Genomic DNA, 13,029 nt, shown 5'->3' on the forward strand with positions numbered 1-13,029 from the left:
CACCCCGTCCCTCCCAAGCAAAGAAATATTTGATGCACGCTGAGGATGGTAATGGTGATCCAGATTAGTACTGGCCAATAGAAATATAAGGTGAGCCATGCATGTAATTTAGAAACTTTAGTAACCACACTAAAAACTAAAAACAAAAAAAAAAATGTGATTAATTTTAGAATATATTTTATTTAACTTAATATACCCAAAATATTATCCTAGCAAACACAGCGCAGATCTAGATAGAAATGTCTCTTGTCCTTTTATGAGTGGGAAGGTTAGAAGATAAAGAAAGAGATTAATAAAGACGGTGACTTTAGATTATGATAAATGCTAGCAGCAAAATAATGGTGCTGAGCTAGCAACTGAGGAGTAGGGATGGGAAGTGTTGCTACCTAGATAAGGAAGTCTTCTGGGGCCTCTCACAGAAGAAGCCTTCGGATGTGTACCTGCAACCTAAAAATGGACCAGCCAGGTGAAGAAGTGTGCGAGAGCGATCCAGGCAGAGAGAACGGTAAGAACAGAGGCCCCAAGGCATCCGAATGCTTGGCTGGGAGTGTTCCCCAGTGTTGCCCGGGAACAATGATCGCGGAAGAGGGTGCTGTGGGAAGGCTTAAGGGGTGAGCCAGAACCAAAGCACGTGGGGCTTGCAGGCCTTGTCACAGAACTTGATGTAATTCCAGGAACAATGGAGAGCTGATGAAGGGATTCAAGCAGGGACGTGCTGTGATCCAGTGTGCAACTGTGAAAGAGTTCTCCCTCTTCTGCCTGAAGAATGAATAAGAAAGCAGCAAGAGAAGATGCACAAAAACTCAGAGGAGGAGGAGTAGGTTATCTGGTTGACCAGGTGAGAGAAGGTAGAGGCTTGGCTGGGGTAGGATAGTAAAGGTAAACAGGTGTAAGGGACTTCAGGACACACGTTGAAGGTGGGACGGATGGACTTGCTCACAGACTGGCTATGAGGGGTGAGAAGGAGAGAAAACATCAAGAACGTCACCTACAATTTTGTCTTGAGCACATGGCTTGCTCCCCCCTTCCTCACCCTTAGCCCCAGCTTTTATAACCCACATCCCAAGAATGTCTGGTCTCCCTGAGACTTCAGCCAGAAAACCAGCTTTACCAGGCATTGGACAGGAATTTGTCTCCAGGATTTCAAACCAGCAGATGCACCCCTCCTCTATGTCCGCTTATGCTTATGTCCTCCTCAAGTCGGTAAAGAAATTTCGAGCTCCTGTGCCAGGACCACATTCATGGTGTGGATTTCGAGCTCCTGTGCCAGGACCACATTCAAAGTGTGCCTGTGTACTTGGGCCCAAGAAGTGCTGTTAAGGCAGTCCTATTTAAGTCATTCACAGCATTGGGCAGGTCAATCAGCCTAAACTGGCATGTGAATTTGTCCCACTGATTGGAAAAAGGATAGAAATTTATTCTAGGGGTGAGTGTCAACCAACAATACACTCAAAAGAAGGAGTCAGAAAAGCAAGCTTTCTGTGCACTGCGGTAAAAAAAACCACTATAATAACAAAAGGTACTGGTTTAGTTTAAGATGCCAATAAGATCATAAGGCATGAATTTCCTAACAGCACTTCCTTATTTACTCTAGGCAAATGTTGAGGCTTAGTACACTTGATACAAAGACCGGACTGTATATGAAATTCACATAAGCATTTAAACCTTGTCATGGCTTGAAAACTAAGGGAGGGTTTGAGTGTGCATGTGTGGGGTCAGGGGAGTGGGGGCGGGGTGTCAGTGAGCTGGGGTAACAGGCAGAACATACAACAAGGGTGAACCGACGTTGGCAAATGCCTGACTCCTACCCTTTCTCCCTGCTGCCTGGGCCGAGGGGAATAGGAGGCATCTGCACGGCAACTACACAAAATAGAACTAATAGCATCTTTGCTGCCTCGAAGTAAGTATCCCCAGTGGATGGCATTTCCCAAGAGAACTGAATACTATGCCTAAGGGGGCCTGAGTTTAAATCCTGGAATTGACTGAGTCACAGTAACTGTGAAGGAAGAATCTCCTGTTCATGTAAGCTTCTCCCCGCACAAGACAGCACCCCCTCTCTGCTCCCCAGCCCAGGCACCGAGGCTGAACAGACTTAAGACATGGGAGGACACTGTCCCTAATGTGTTTCACGCTGTGCCTTGATACCTTCTCGGCAATGGGCATAAACCTTGGGGCTGGCTTTCCGGGAATAGTCAGTAGTTCTCGGGGAAGGAAGCTTGACTTTCTCTCCACCTGTTTCCTTTTCTGACACTTGTCCATGCCTTTACTGGGGGCCTGAAGAGGGCAATGTTGTGCAAAGGAGACCCCCAAAGCTAATTCATTGCTAAGATAGAATACCATGACCTGAAGCCCTTCCCCAAGAGACTCTCAGGGGAAAGGGATGTCACCTCCCCACCAGACCCAAGATATGAATGGATAGGAGGGAGAAATGGAGTAGAAGATGAAGGTAGGAAGAAAAGTAATGGAAGAGAGAAGCCATTAACTGAGTCCAGATCAGTCAGGCCCGTTTGGACAACCAACAGGACTTTAGATCCTGACCTGGTAACCTTAATTGTACGCCATGATTAACCTTTCATTATTCACCCTCCGAGTGATATCCACAACCTTACCCAATAGCTTTTTCCCCCTCCCGTTTACTTGTGTTTTGTTTTCACTTCAAGATACTACAACCATGCACTCATATTTAATTGACAGAGTCTTTTCTCCAAATCAGAACTGGCCCTTCAGTCGGTGGTATGACACTTTCCCTAGAATTAGTAAGGACTGAAAATTCTAATCAACTGACCCCACAGCATTCTGATAATATTGTGTGCGCATGCATGTGTAATTTGAGCAAGGCCGTTGGATCTAATCAGTGCTTGGAGAGCAGAGACCCAGAAATCAGATTTCCTAGATTCAAATTTCAACTTTGCCATTGAGTTGTAAGTCTTTCAACAGGTCCCCTTCTTTCTACTGCCCACCTCCTTAGGTGAATTTAGGACAACACCAATTCAAAAATAGCAACAATTCTAGTTGCACAATGTTACATTGTTCTGGGAGTTTATTAAAGATTGAAAATGGGGCGGGGGTGGGGTGGTATAAATCACTTGCATTTTTAAACAATAGAGGTGCACATATAAAAATCCACTCAGCAATGAATAAAAACCTGATCTGAGAGAAAATGCTGAACAATATCCTCATTATGAGAATCCACAGACTTCTAAAATTTGCCAGCACTTCTTGGTCGTTTGTCTTTCTGGAGCTTTCAGATCATTTATTCTTGCTCAAGCAGCAGTGGTAATCAGGAGGGAGATTCTGCAAGGGGAAGTACTTTGCTGTTCCTGGCCAAACAGACTTGTCTTTCATGTCTAGAGACCTGGAATTATCCTGCCTGCCTGGGAAGCAGGGAGGAATGAAGGGTTAATCTAATCAGCCTGACTGCACAAAGCAGCCATATTCAAGGGAAGAAGGGTCAGAGGATTTAGGGACTTAACTACACGCCTTCAAATTACAACTGAGAAGTTAAACAGTCTATTTCTGAAACTGAGTCTGTTTCTGGAGGGGTTTGACTTTCTTAGGAGAAGAAAGGTAAAAAATAAAGTCCGGAGAGAAATGCAGTCTAGTTAGATCAGTAGTTCTTAACTTGTTTTTTTTTTTTTCTTTCAGTCTGTCATAAGGTGTTATTTCATTTGTTATTATTTGTTTATTGATTATTATTTGCCTCTCTCACCATAATGTAAATGCCATGAAGGTAGGGATCACATTTATTTTATTTCTATTATATTCTCTGGACTCAGTTGAGTACCTCACATACAGTAAGCGCTTGGAAAATATTTGCTGACTGAATGAATCATGAATTACTTAGCCTTTTTTTTTTTTTTTTTAGGTCCTGGACTTCTTTTTGAAAATTGTGTAAAAGTTGGGAGACCTGGGTGGCTCAGTCGGTTAAGCATCTGCCTTCGGCTCAGGTCATGATCCCAGGGTTCTGGGATGGAGCCCTAGGTCAGGTCGGTCAGACTGCCCACTCAGCAGGGAGTCTACTTCTCCCTCTCCTTCTGCCCCTCCCCCACTCGTGCTCTCCCTCTCTCTCAAATAAATTCAATCTTTAAAAAGAATTGGGTAAGGGGCGCCTGGGTGGCTCAGTCGGTTAAGTGGCTGCCTTCCGCTTGGGTCATGGTCCCAGGGTCCTAAGATCGAGCCCCACATCGGGCTCCCTGTTCAGCGGGAAGTCTGCTTCTCCCTCTTCCTCTGCCTCTCCCCCTGCTTGTGAACCCTTTCTCTCTTTCTCTGTCAAATAAATAAATAAAAATCTTAAAAAAAAGAAGAAGAATTGGGTAAAAGTTATAACTCCTCTCTCCATAAAACATATATTGGATATTTTTATTTTGTGTTGCTATTTATAAATATTTATAAATTTATATTTTATTTATAGTATTTATAAAATATTTGTATTTTACATTTTATATATTTATATATACATGTAACTCTTCTCTCCCTTATACATATATAATGTGCGTATATATATGTGTGTGTGTATAGATACAGATACAGATAAATTGAATCTTCCCATGCACAGACTCCAATTTCCAAAGGATATTCCTGCTTCACCTGTGACACTTAGTATCCCTCAAAAGCACATAAACAAAAGCTCTAATGTCACATATTCTCCCGAAGAGCTCTTCTGAAAAGGACCAAGATTGAGGCTAGGGTCTTCTAACTTCCGGGCTAAGACATCTGAAATTGGCCCTTGGAGATGCCCGAAGGATTCTGGGTCACCTTTGGACACATGTCCAGTAAAAGGAGATCCTGAGTGAAAGAGAACAGGAAAAAAAAAAATCCTAAATTTGCGGCTTGGAAGACTTGAATTGAAACCCAGCTCTTGCCCTTCCTAGCCGTGGTCATATCCTAGCCAGGTGCTGGACCTCTCGGGCCTTAGTTTTCTCTCCTGTGAATTCAGAGGTCAGGCCTAGGCCCAACCTCCTATAATATAATAACTTGTGAACCAGGCCAATGATGGCAGGACTTTAATGCAACAGGATGCCGCTGTGTAGTTCAAATGTCTGTCTCACAGCCATACTCCCTTACTATAAAAAGAAAAGAACAGGGGCGCCTGGGTGGCTCAGCTGGTTGAGGGTCCGACTCTTGGTCTCCGCTCAGGTCATGATCTCATGGGTGGTGGGACTGAGCCCCACAGTTGGGTTCCATGCTTATCAGGGAGTCTGCTTGAAAATTCTCTCCCTCTACCCCTCCCCCCCTTGTGCTCATGCACTCTCTCTCTCTCTCTAAAATAAGTACATCTTAAAAAAAAAAGAACACAGTTTATGCTGAAGCAAGAGAGATTCCAAGCAAGGTATCAGGAAGAACCCTGAACTCTCTAAGGATTGTCAGACACTGAGTCGCCATCTGGGTGGTTGTGGACTCTCCTTCTGAAGGTGTGTGGGGATTGCAGTGGACAGCTCTCCGATGATCTCTTCACAGTATGGCCAGGAAAGGAGTCCTCCAGTCAGATTGCCTCCAAAATCCAGCCACTCTTTTGATTCTAGGAAAAACCTTGGGCTTCTCTTTGTCACAAATAAGATCTTAAATGGAAAATTCCTGGCAATTTTATTCTAATGGAACAGAATACTGGTTGCCTTGAGGTGTTTTTCTTCTAGTCAGTTCTTTAGTACAAAAAAAGCGTGAAAGAGGGGCACCTGGGTGGCTCATTCAAGTGTCTGATTCTTGATCTCAGCTCAGGTCTTGATTTCACAGTCATGAGTTTGAGCCCCACATTGGGCTCCACGCTGGGTGTGGAGCCTACAAAAAAAAAAAAAAGAAAGAAAGAAAGCTTGAATGAAAGCAACATTGATTGAGCCCCTACCTGGCAGTCTTTTCACTTGCTGTCTTGTTGAATCCCACAGCATCGCTGCAAGGCACATTTTTTTCCCCTACCAATTCTACAGATAAGAAAACAGACACTCAGAGAAAGAAACTAACTTGCAGTCGCACAGCTAAGAAATAGAACTTAAGTCCAGGTCTATCTGGCCTGGAAATTCTTTCCACAACACCTGGCTGCCAGGAGGGAGGAGCTAAGTGTTGGTTGGGCACCAAAGGGTTTCCAGGCTTCCGGGAGTGCTCTAGACAAAGCATAGTTTACTTACCTGCTCGCTGAGGGACAATGTACACTCTGTCTGGGGCCTTCTCTGCTTAATCTTTTCCCAAGTTACTATCTCTGAGTATCTTCCTTAAAACAAGGAACTTTTAAACCCTAGTACATAGTTGGAATTCAAACAGACATCTGAAAAAACAAAGAGACAATGAATTTGTGAAGAGATGCTCAACCTCCTTAGAAATCAGGGAAATGCAAATTGAAATCACAGTGAGAGCGAGTTGACACCCACTATAAAAGCAAAAATTAAAAAGTCTGACAATACCCTATGGCAGTGAGGATATTGAACACAGGGAACTCGTGCACACCGACAGGAGAATAATATTTGCACCATCATTTTGGGAAACAGTGGGTTTTATCCTGTAATGCTGAACATCCCTATAACCTTTGACCCAGCAGTTGTTGCATATATTCGTCTGTATGTATCAACCATTTAATAGTAAAAATATCTTAATATAAACAAATTAGAATATAGTCTATGATAGACATAGACGTTGAGGGACCATGGGACTAAAGGGGTTCACAGCAGCCTTACAGGAAGAGGTTCCCAGTAGGGAGGGGTCAACCATGGAACAGAGTAACAGGTGGCCTCCAAAGGGACTGAACTCACCAACTTGGTCTCATTCATTATGACGATGGAGGCCAGATACGATACAGGATGTCCAGGAAATGTGAATTTCAGATCAAACAAAGAATAGTTTTTTTGGTGTTAAGTAGGTTCCACGCAACATTTGGGACACACTTATACTAAAATTATTTAAACTAAAAAATTATCTATCTGAAATTCAAAAATACTTGGTACTCTTTATTTTTATAGGCTAAATCTGGCAACCCTAATAATGAACCTCTTATTATTTGTAAGGGCAATGTCTTTTGACCCATAAATCAGAGCCAATTATTCAACATATAAAGAGAACCATTTCATAATAGTAGGAGTTTCATAATGGGCATAAAATAGTACTGTTAAGAGCTTGAAGTATGAAATCAGGCAAACCTGGTCTTGAGCCCTAGCTTTGCCCCTTGCTAACTGTGGTCTAGAGTAAGTTATCCCTCATTTCCATGTGTTATTCCTCATTCGGGCTTCTATGAGTATTACATGAGGTAAGATGCATGGCAGGTGCTCAGCTCACACCATGATGTGCCCTTGATAATATGAATCGCTCTTATCCATTCACTGGGGTTCCTTTAAAACTAAACACTAGAGGGGCGCCTGGGTGGCTCAGTCGTTAAGTGTCTGCCTTCGGCTCAGGTCATGATCCCAGGGTCCTGGGATCGAGCCCCGCATCGGGCTCCCTGCTCGGCGGGAAGCCTGCTTCTCCCTCTCCCACTCCCCCTGCTTGTGTTCCCTCTCTCGCTGTGTCTTTCTCTGTCAAATAAATAAATAAAATCTTTAAAAAAATAAAAATAAATAAAATAAATAAAACTAAACACTAGAATAGATGGATAGCATCTTGGTGGCCAGGACATCATCTTCATTTCTGGGATATTTAGGACAAAATCAGAGGCAAACACTCCATCCCCCCGCCCTTCCTCCCCAACAATTCACTCCTCATCTGAGAGCTAAAAGGCAACAGAAGAGACCAGATGACCTTCAAAGTCCTCCCAACACTAGCATTTGGTGGTCTTTATGTCCTTAGCAATCCCATGTCCCTGACAGCCACCCTTCTTTATAACTGTAAGTGAGGGATGGGTCAAGTCGGATTCTATCCAGCATGAGTTGGTCCAGTCACGGGGACATACTCCGAGGCTGTGAACCATATATTCACACACTTACTCTGGGAAATGCAATTTCCCTTGCTTTCTCATTCTTATTCATAGCTCAAGTCATTACTCTGGACCCAGAGAACACAACATATGTGATTCCATGAAGACATGGCCAAGATTTAGAGATTTCAGAGACCCCAACAGCAATACACCATCACCCGCAGAACTCCCTGTGTCCCTCCATGTCGCTTTCCCTTTCCTTGCTATTGTCCTCATTGTCTCTATACTCCATACTTTCTCTCTTTCCGTGTCTATCCCTATATGCCACATTAAAGATTATTTTTATTAGCATAGCACAGGTATAATTAACAGTTTCTGTCATTACATATTAACTTTAAGAACATGGTTTATAAATAATTGATACTTGATAATATTGCCGATCATAAAAATGTCCGTATAATAGAATTTCCCTCTGTCACAAGAATAAGGAACAAAGTATCTAGAAGAGACATTATCATGCTCTCCATCAGTGGCTCCATAGCATCAAATGACATAAAACTATGAACAGGGAGATCGCCCTTATAGGAGGAATGAGATGGGATTTGTTTCAGCGGCAGGCCCTGAATTACACAGTGGCCATCCTTTGTAGGAATCTACTTTTCGCAGCATGGCTGAGGGGCCCAGAATTTACACCTGGCCATCACCTCATGAGAGATGGAGTTACCCAGGACTTCAAGTGATGTCCAAGTCCTGATATGTCTCCCCAGCCGGCGGTATTCCACACCCTGCTCAGTTTCCCTCTCTCTCCATCATAAAAGTCTCATACAGTCTAATTTTGGCAAACTAATTGTGATTCAGTGTTCAGAAAAGCATCAAGCATGTTTTCAGTATCTTTAGTTTTAGGATAAGCAGCCTTTCTCATCTCTACCTCAACCCACGAATACAACCAAGGTGGCCAAGTCCTCACCAGCATGCTGATGGATGGATCCTGCTAAAGGTTCCAAAAAGTGCCATATCACACTATGCTTCAGAGAGAGCTCCAGCAGAACTCAGGAAATCCCATAATAAATACCGCTCACTTGCAGCATGAAAGGGTAGAAAGAGGCAGTGCTGTGGTTAAGAGTCCTGAGCAGGAGCCTCCCCTTTGGGCCTCCATCTTCTCTAAGGGGTTGGGTCAGAACAATCCCTAAGGTCACTCCTTGTTCGACATTCTGTGATGTGCACTGTGTCATGGGAAAGGGAGTGCTCCCCTTTTACTCCCAGGTGCAGATTCTAATGGCTTTCTATTGTTACCTCTCTCAAAGGAGTGATACTTTGTTGTCCTTTCCCTTTTCATTGAAAAAAAAAAAAAAGAAAAGGAAGGAAGGAGGGAGGAAGAAAGGAAGGAAGGAAGAAAATCTTTTGAAAACAAACAATTAAAACCACAGGACAAAGCCATGCTTTTTAGAGTGGCTCGGGGGCTGGGCATGGGGGATAGAGTGGCCTCTCTGTGATGCAGGAGCTCTGTAAGTGGCCCCCCATCCCAGGGCCATGAGTCTTTGACCTCACTTAGTTATCAGATCCAACTTGTTTATTCAAAGTGAAATGTGGGACCCAGACAACTTGCCAGGTGACATCAGAGGTCTCCAATGGATCAGGAGATAAGATACCACATCCTTCCCAGCCCCTGCGCCAGAAAGATGTGGGCCTCTTGACTTCTGCTTCCTGACCTAAAAATACCATCATTACAGTTTCATTAGAATGAATAATGAAAACATCATCCATTAGCCCCAAATTGGTGTTTCGTTCAAAGAATACAAGACACTGAGAAGTGTTTGATTTAAGGAAAGGCTGAACAATCCTTCCAAACACAGGAATCTTTGAATGTCCCCCCTCTTCCCACCAACAGTCAGATGTGGAAAGCAGACCTTGCTGAGCCACGTGGGGAGAAGCTTCCTCCTTGTTTCCATCACCACAGTTAGACAAACGGCCCCGGACTGCAGTGACTACAGCAATGTTAATCATTACTGGAAAATGAAGACAAAGTCACTTAGCCATGGGATCTAGGCAACCAGGGGTGCAACATTCAAATCCACTTAGTTCAAAAGGATTGCCCGAGGAAATTTCCACTTGATGCTCACTAGGCCAGGGCTTTCCTGGCTGCCTATCCCCTACTCCCAGAGCTTCCTCCTCCTCCTCTTCTGCCCACCCTCACTGCCCCTTTAAAGAGCAGCCCCCATGCCCCACCCAGGCAGCAACTAATACCGTACCTCCAGGCAGCATCACATCTGGAAGGGAAGAGAACAGCAATGGTCATTTGAAGATGCTTCCTGTCCTACCGATCTGGTGATTGAGGCTAGAAGCAGCTGTGTGTGTGTGTGTGGTGTGTGTGTATCTGATTATTCTCGCATGCCCCCGTGAAGTTTCCATCCTGAACAAAACAAAACTCCTCCCTTTGAAGAGAGAAGGTATCCAAAGGCAGCGCTGCTCTAAATATGTGCAGCAGAGAAGGTCATAAGCAAAAATGCTCTTCGGCCTTATTTCCAGAGACTGAGTTGAACAATAAAAACCTGATTTCTTGCCTGCAAGACTTCTCCCACGTGCGCAGTGAGTCTCCAAGATGGGGCTATGGCTTTCAGCGTCCTCTTATTTCATTTGACCATGGAACTCTTTCATCATGACGTGACTCTATGGAACTAATAGTCTTCAGAATACACTTTGGGAAAAGCTGTCTTTGGATAAAGATAAGAATTTCTCTTTTTCACACTTTTTTTTTTCTCATTAAACTTTTGTTTTAATGGGTCTCAAAATTCTGTGACAGATTTTTGGTCAAGTTGTTTCCATTAAAAAGTACTGATTTTAAAAACTAATAACTTAAAACTACCACACACACACAAAAAAAACACGTGGTCCACAAAACATTCTCCTTTCCTTCTGAAGGTTTCACGATGCATTGTTATCATTAACCAGTCTTTCACTATTAAACTTAAATGGCCAATTGACACAAACAGTTCTGAGACTGTTCTTCCACCACTGATTAAGACTGGGGTGGCAGGTATTGGGGATAATATTCACTTAGCCTTCTCAGCTTTCTGGGCAGACTTGGTGACCTTGCCACCTCCAGCTGCCTTCTTGTCCATTGCTCTGATGACATCCACAGCAACTGTCTGTCTCATGTCACGAACAGCAAAACGGCCCAGAGGAGGATAGTCAGAGAAGCTCTCAACACACATAGGGGCTTGCCAGGAACCATATCAACAATGGCAGCATTACCAGATTTCAAGAACTTGGGACCATCTTCCAGCTTTTTTCCAGAACAACGATCTATCTTCTCCTTCAGCTCAGCAAACTTGCAAGCAAGCAATGTGAGCTGTGTGACAATCCAGCAGAGGTGCATATCCAACGCTGACTTGGCCTGGATGGTTCAGGATAATCACCTGAGCCGTGAAGCCAGCTGCTTCCACTGGTGGGTCATTTTTGCTGTCACCAGCCACATTGCCATGACGAACATCTTTGACAGATACGTTCTTCACATTGAAGTCCATATTGTCCCCAGGAAGAGCCTCACTCAAAGCTTCATGGTGCATTTCAACAGACTTTACTTCAGTTGCAACATTGGAGCAAGGGTGACCCCATGCCAGGTTCAAGAACACCAGTCTCGACTCGGCCCACAGGGACAGTACCAATACCACCAATTTTGTAGACGTCCTGGGAGGCAGACGCAAGGGCTTGTCAGTTAGACGAGTTGGTGGCAGAATGCAGTCCAGAGCTTCATGCATTGTGGTTCCACTGGCATGCCCATCTGTACGGGTGACTTTCCATCCCTTGAACCAAGGCATGTTAGCACTTGGCTCCAGCATGTTGTCACCGTTCCAACCAGAAATTGGCACAAATGCTATTGTGTTGGGGTTGTAGCCAATTTTCTTAATGTAGGTGCTGACTTCCTTAACGATTTCCTTGTGTCTCTTCTGGCTGTAGGGTGGCTCAGTGGAATCCATCTTGTTAACACCAACAATTGGTTGTTTTACACCCAGTGTGTAAGCCAGAAGGGCATGCTCATGGGTCTGCCCATTCTTGGAGATACCGGCTTCAAATTCACCGACACCAGCAGCAACAATCAGGACAGCACAGTCAGCCTGAGACGTGCCTGTAATCATGTTTTTGATAAAGTCTCTGTGTCTTGGGGCATCAATGATGGTCACATAATACTTGTTGGTCTCGAATTTCCACAGGGAGATATCAATGGTGATGCCACGTTCATGTTCAGCTTTCAGTTTATCCAAGACCCAGGCATACTTTAAGGAACCCTTTCCCATCTCAGCAGCCTCCTTCTCAAATTTTTCGATAGTTCTTTTGTCGATCCCACCACATTTGTAGATCACATGACCAGTAGAGGTAGACTTGCCCGAATCTACATGTCCAATGACGACGATGTTGATGTGAGTCTTTTCCTTTCCCATTTTGGTTTAGGTTGAGCGGTGGTTTTCAAGACACCTGTGTTCTGGTGGCAAACCCGTTGCAAAAAAAGCTTTTTCACACTTATTAACCTCGGGTTTGAATCTTTGGGGATTGGTGTAGCCAGAATGGATTTATTTTTTATTTTATTTTTATTTTATTTTATTATATGTTAGTCACCATACATTACATCATTAGTTTTTGATGTGGTGATCCACGATTCATTGTTTTCGTATAACACCCAGTGCTCCATGCAGTACGTGCCCTCCTTAATGCCCATCACCAGGCTAACCCATTCCTCCACCCCCATCCCCTCTAAAACCCTGTTTGTTTCTCAGAGTCCATAGTCTCTCATGGTTCATCTCTCCCTCCGATTCCCCCCCTTCATTTTTCCCTTCTTCTCCTAATGTCCTCCATGCTATTCCTTATGTTCCACAAATAAGTGAAACCATTTGATAATTGACTTTCTCTGTTTGACTTATTTCGCTTAGCATAATCTCCTCCAGTCCCATCCATGTTGATGTAAAAGTTAGGTATTCATCCTTTCTGATGGCTGAGTAATATTCCATTGTATATATGGACCACATCTTCTTTATCCATTCATCTGTTGAAGGGCATCTGGGCTCTTTCCACAGTTTGGCTATTGCAGACATTGCTGCTATGAACTTTGGGTTGCATATGGCCCTTCTTTTCACTATATCTGTGCCAGAATGGATTTAGAACACAGGTCACCACAGCCACTCAAGGATATGATGGATACTCAT

General features: G+C 43.8%; 1 pseudogene; it reads right to left on the reverse strand.

Annotated features, from left to right (window-relative positions):
* Window positions 1–10,840: 10,840 nt before the first annotated feature.
* Window positions 10,841–12,332, reverse strand: LOC118014355 (annotated as a pseudogene).
* Between the last annotated feature and the right edge of the window lie 697 nt (window positions 12,333–13,029).

The sequence above is a fragment of the Mirounga leonina genome, unplaced genomic scaffold (assembly GCF_011800145.1).
Source record: "Mirounga leonina isolate KUSES-001 unplaced genomic scaffold, KU_Mleo_1.0 Mir_154, whole genome shotgun sequence".
NCBI lineage: Eukaryota > Metazoa > Chordata > Mammalia > Carnivora > Phocidae > Mirounga > Mirounga leonina.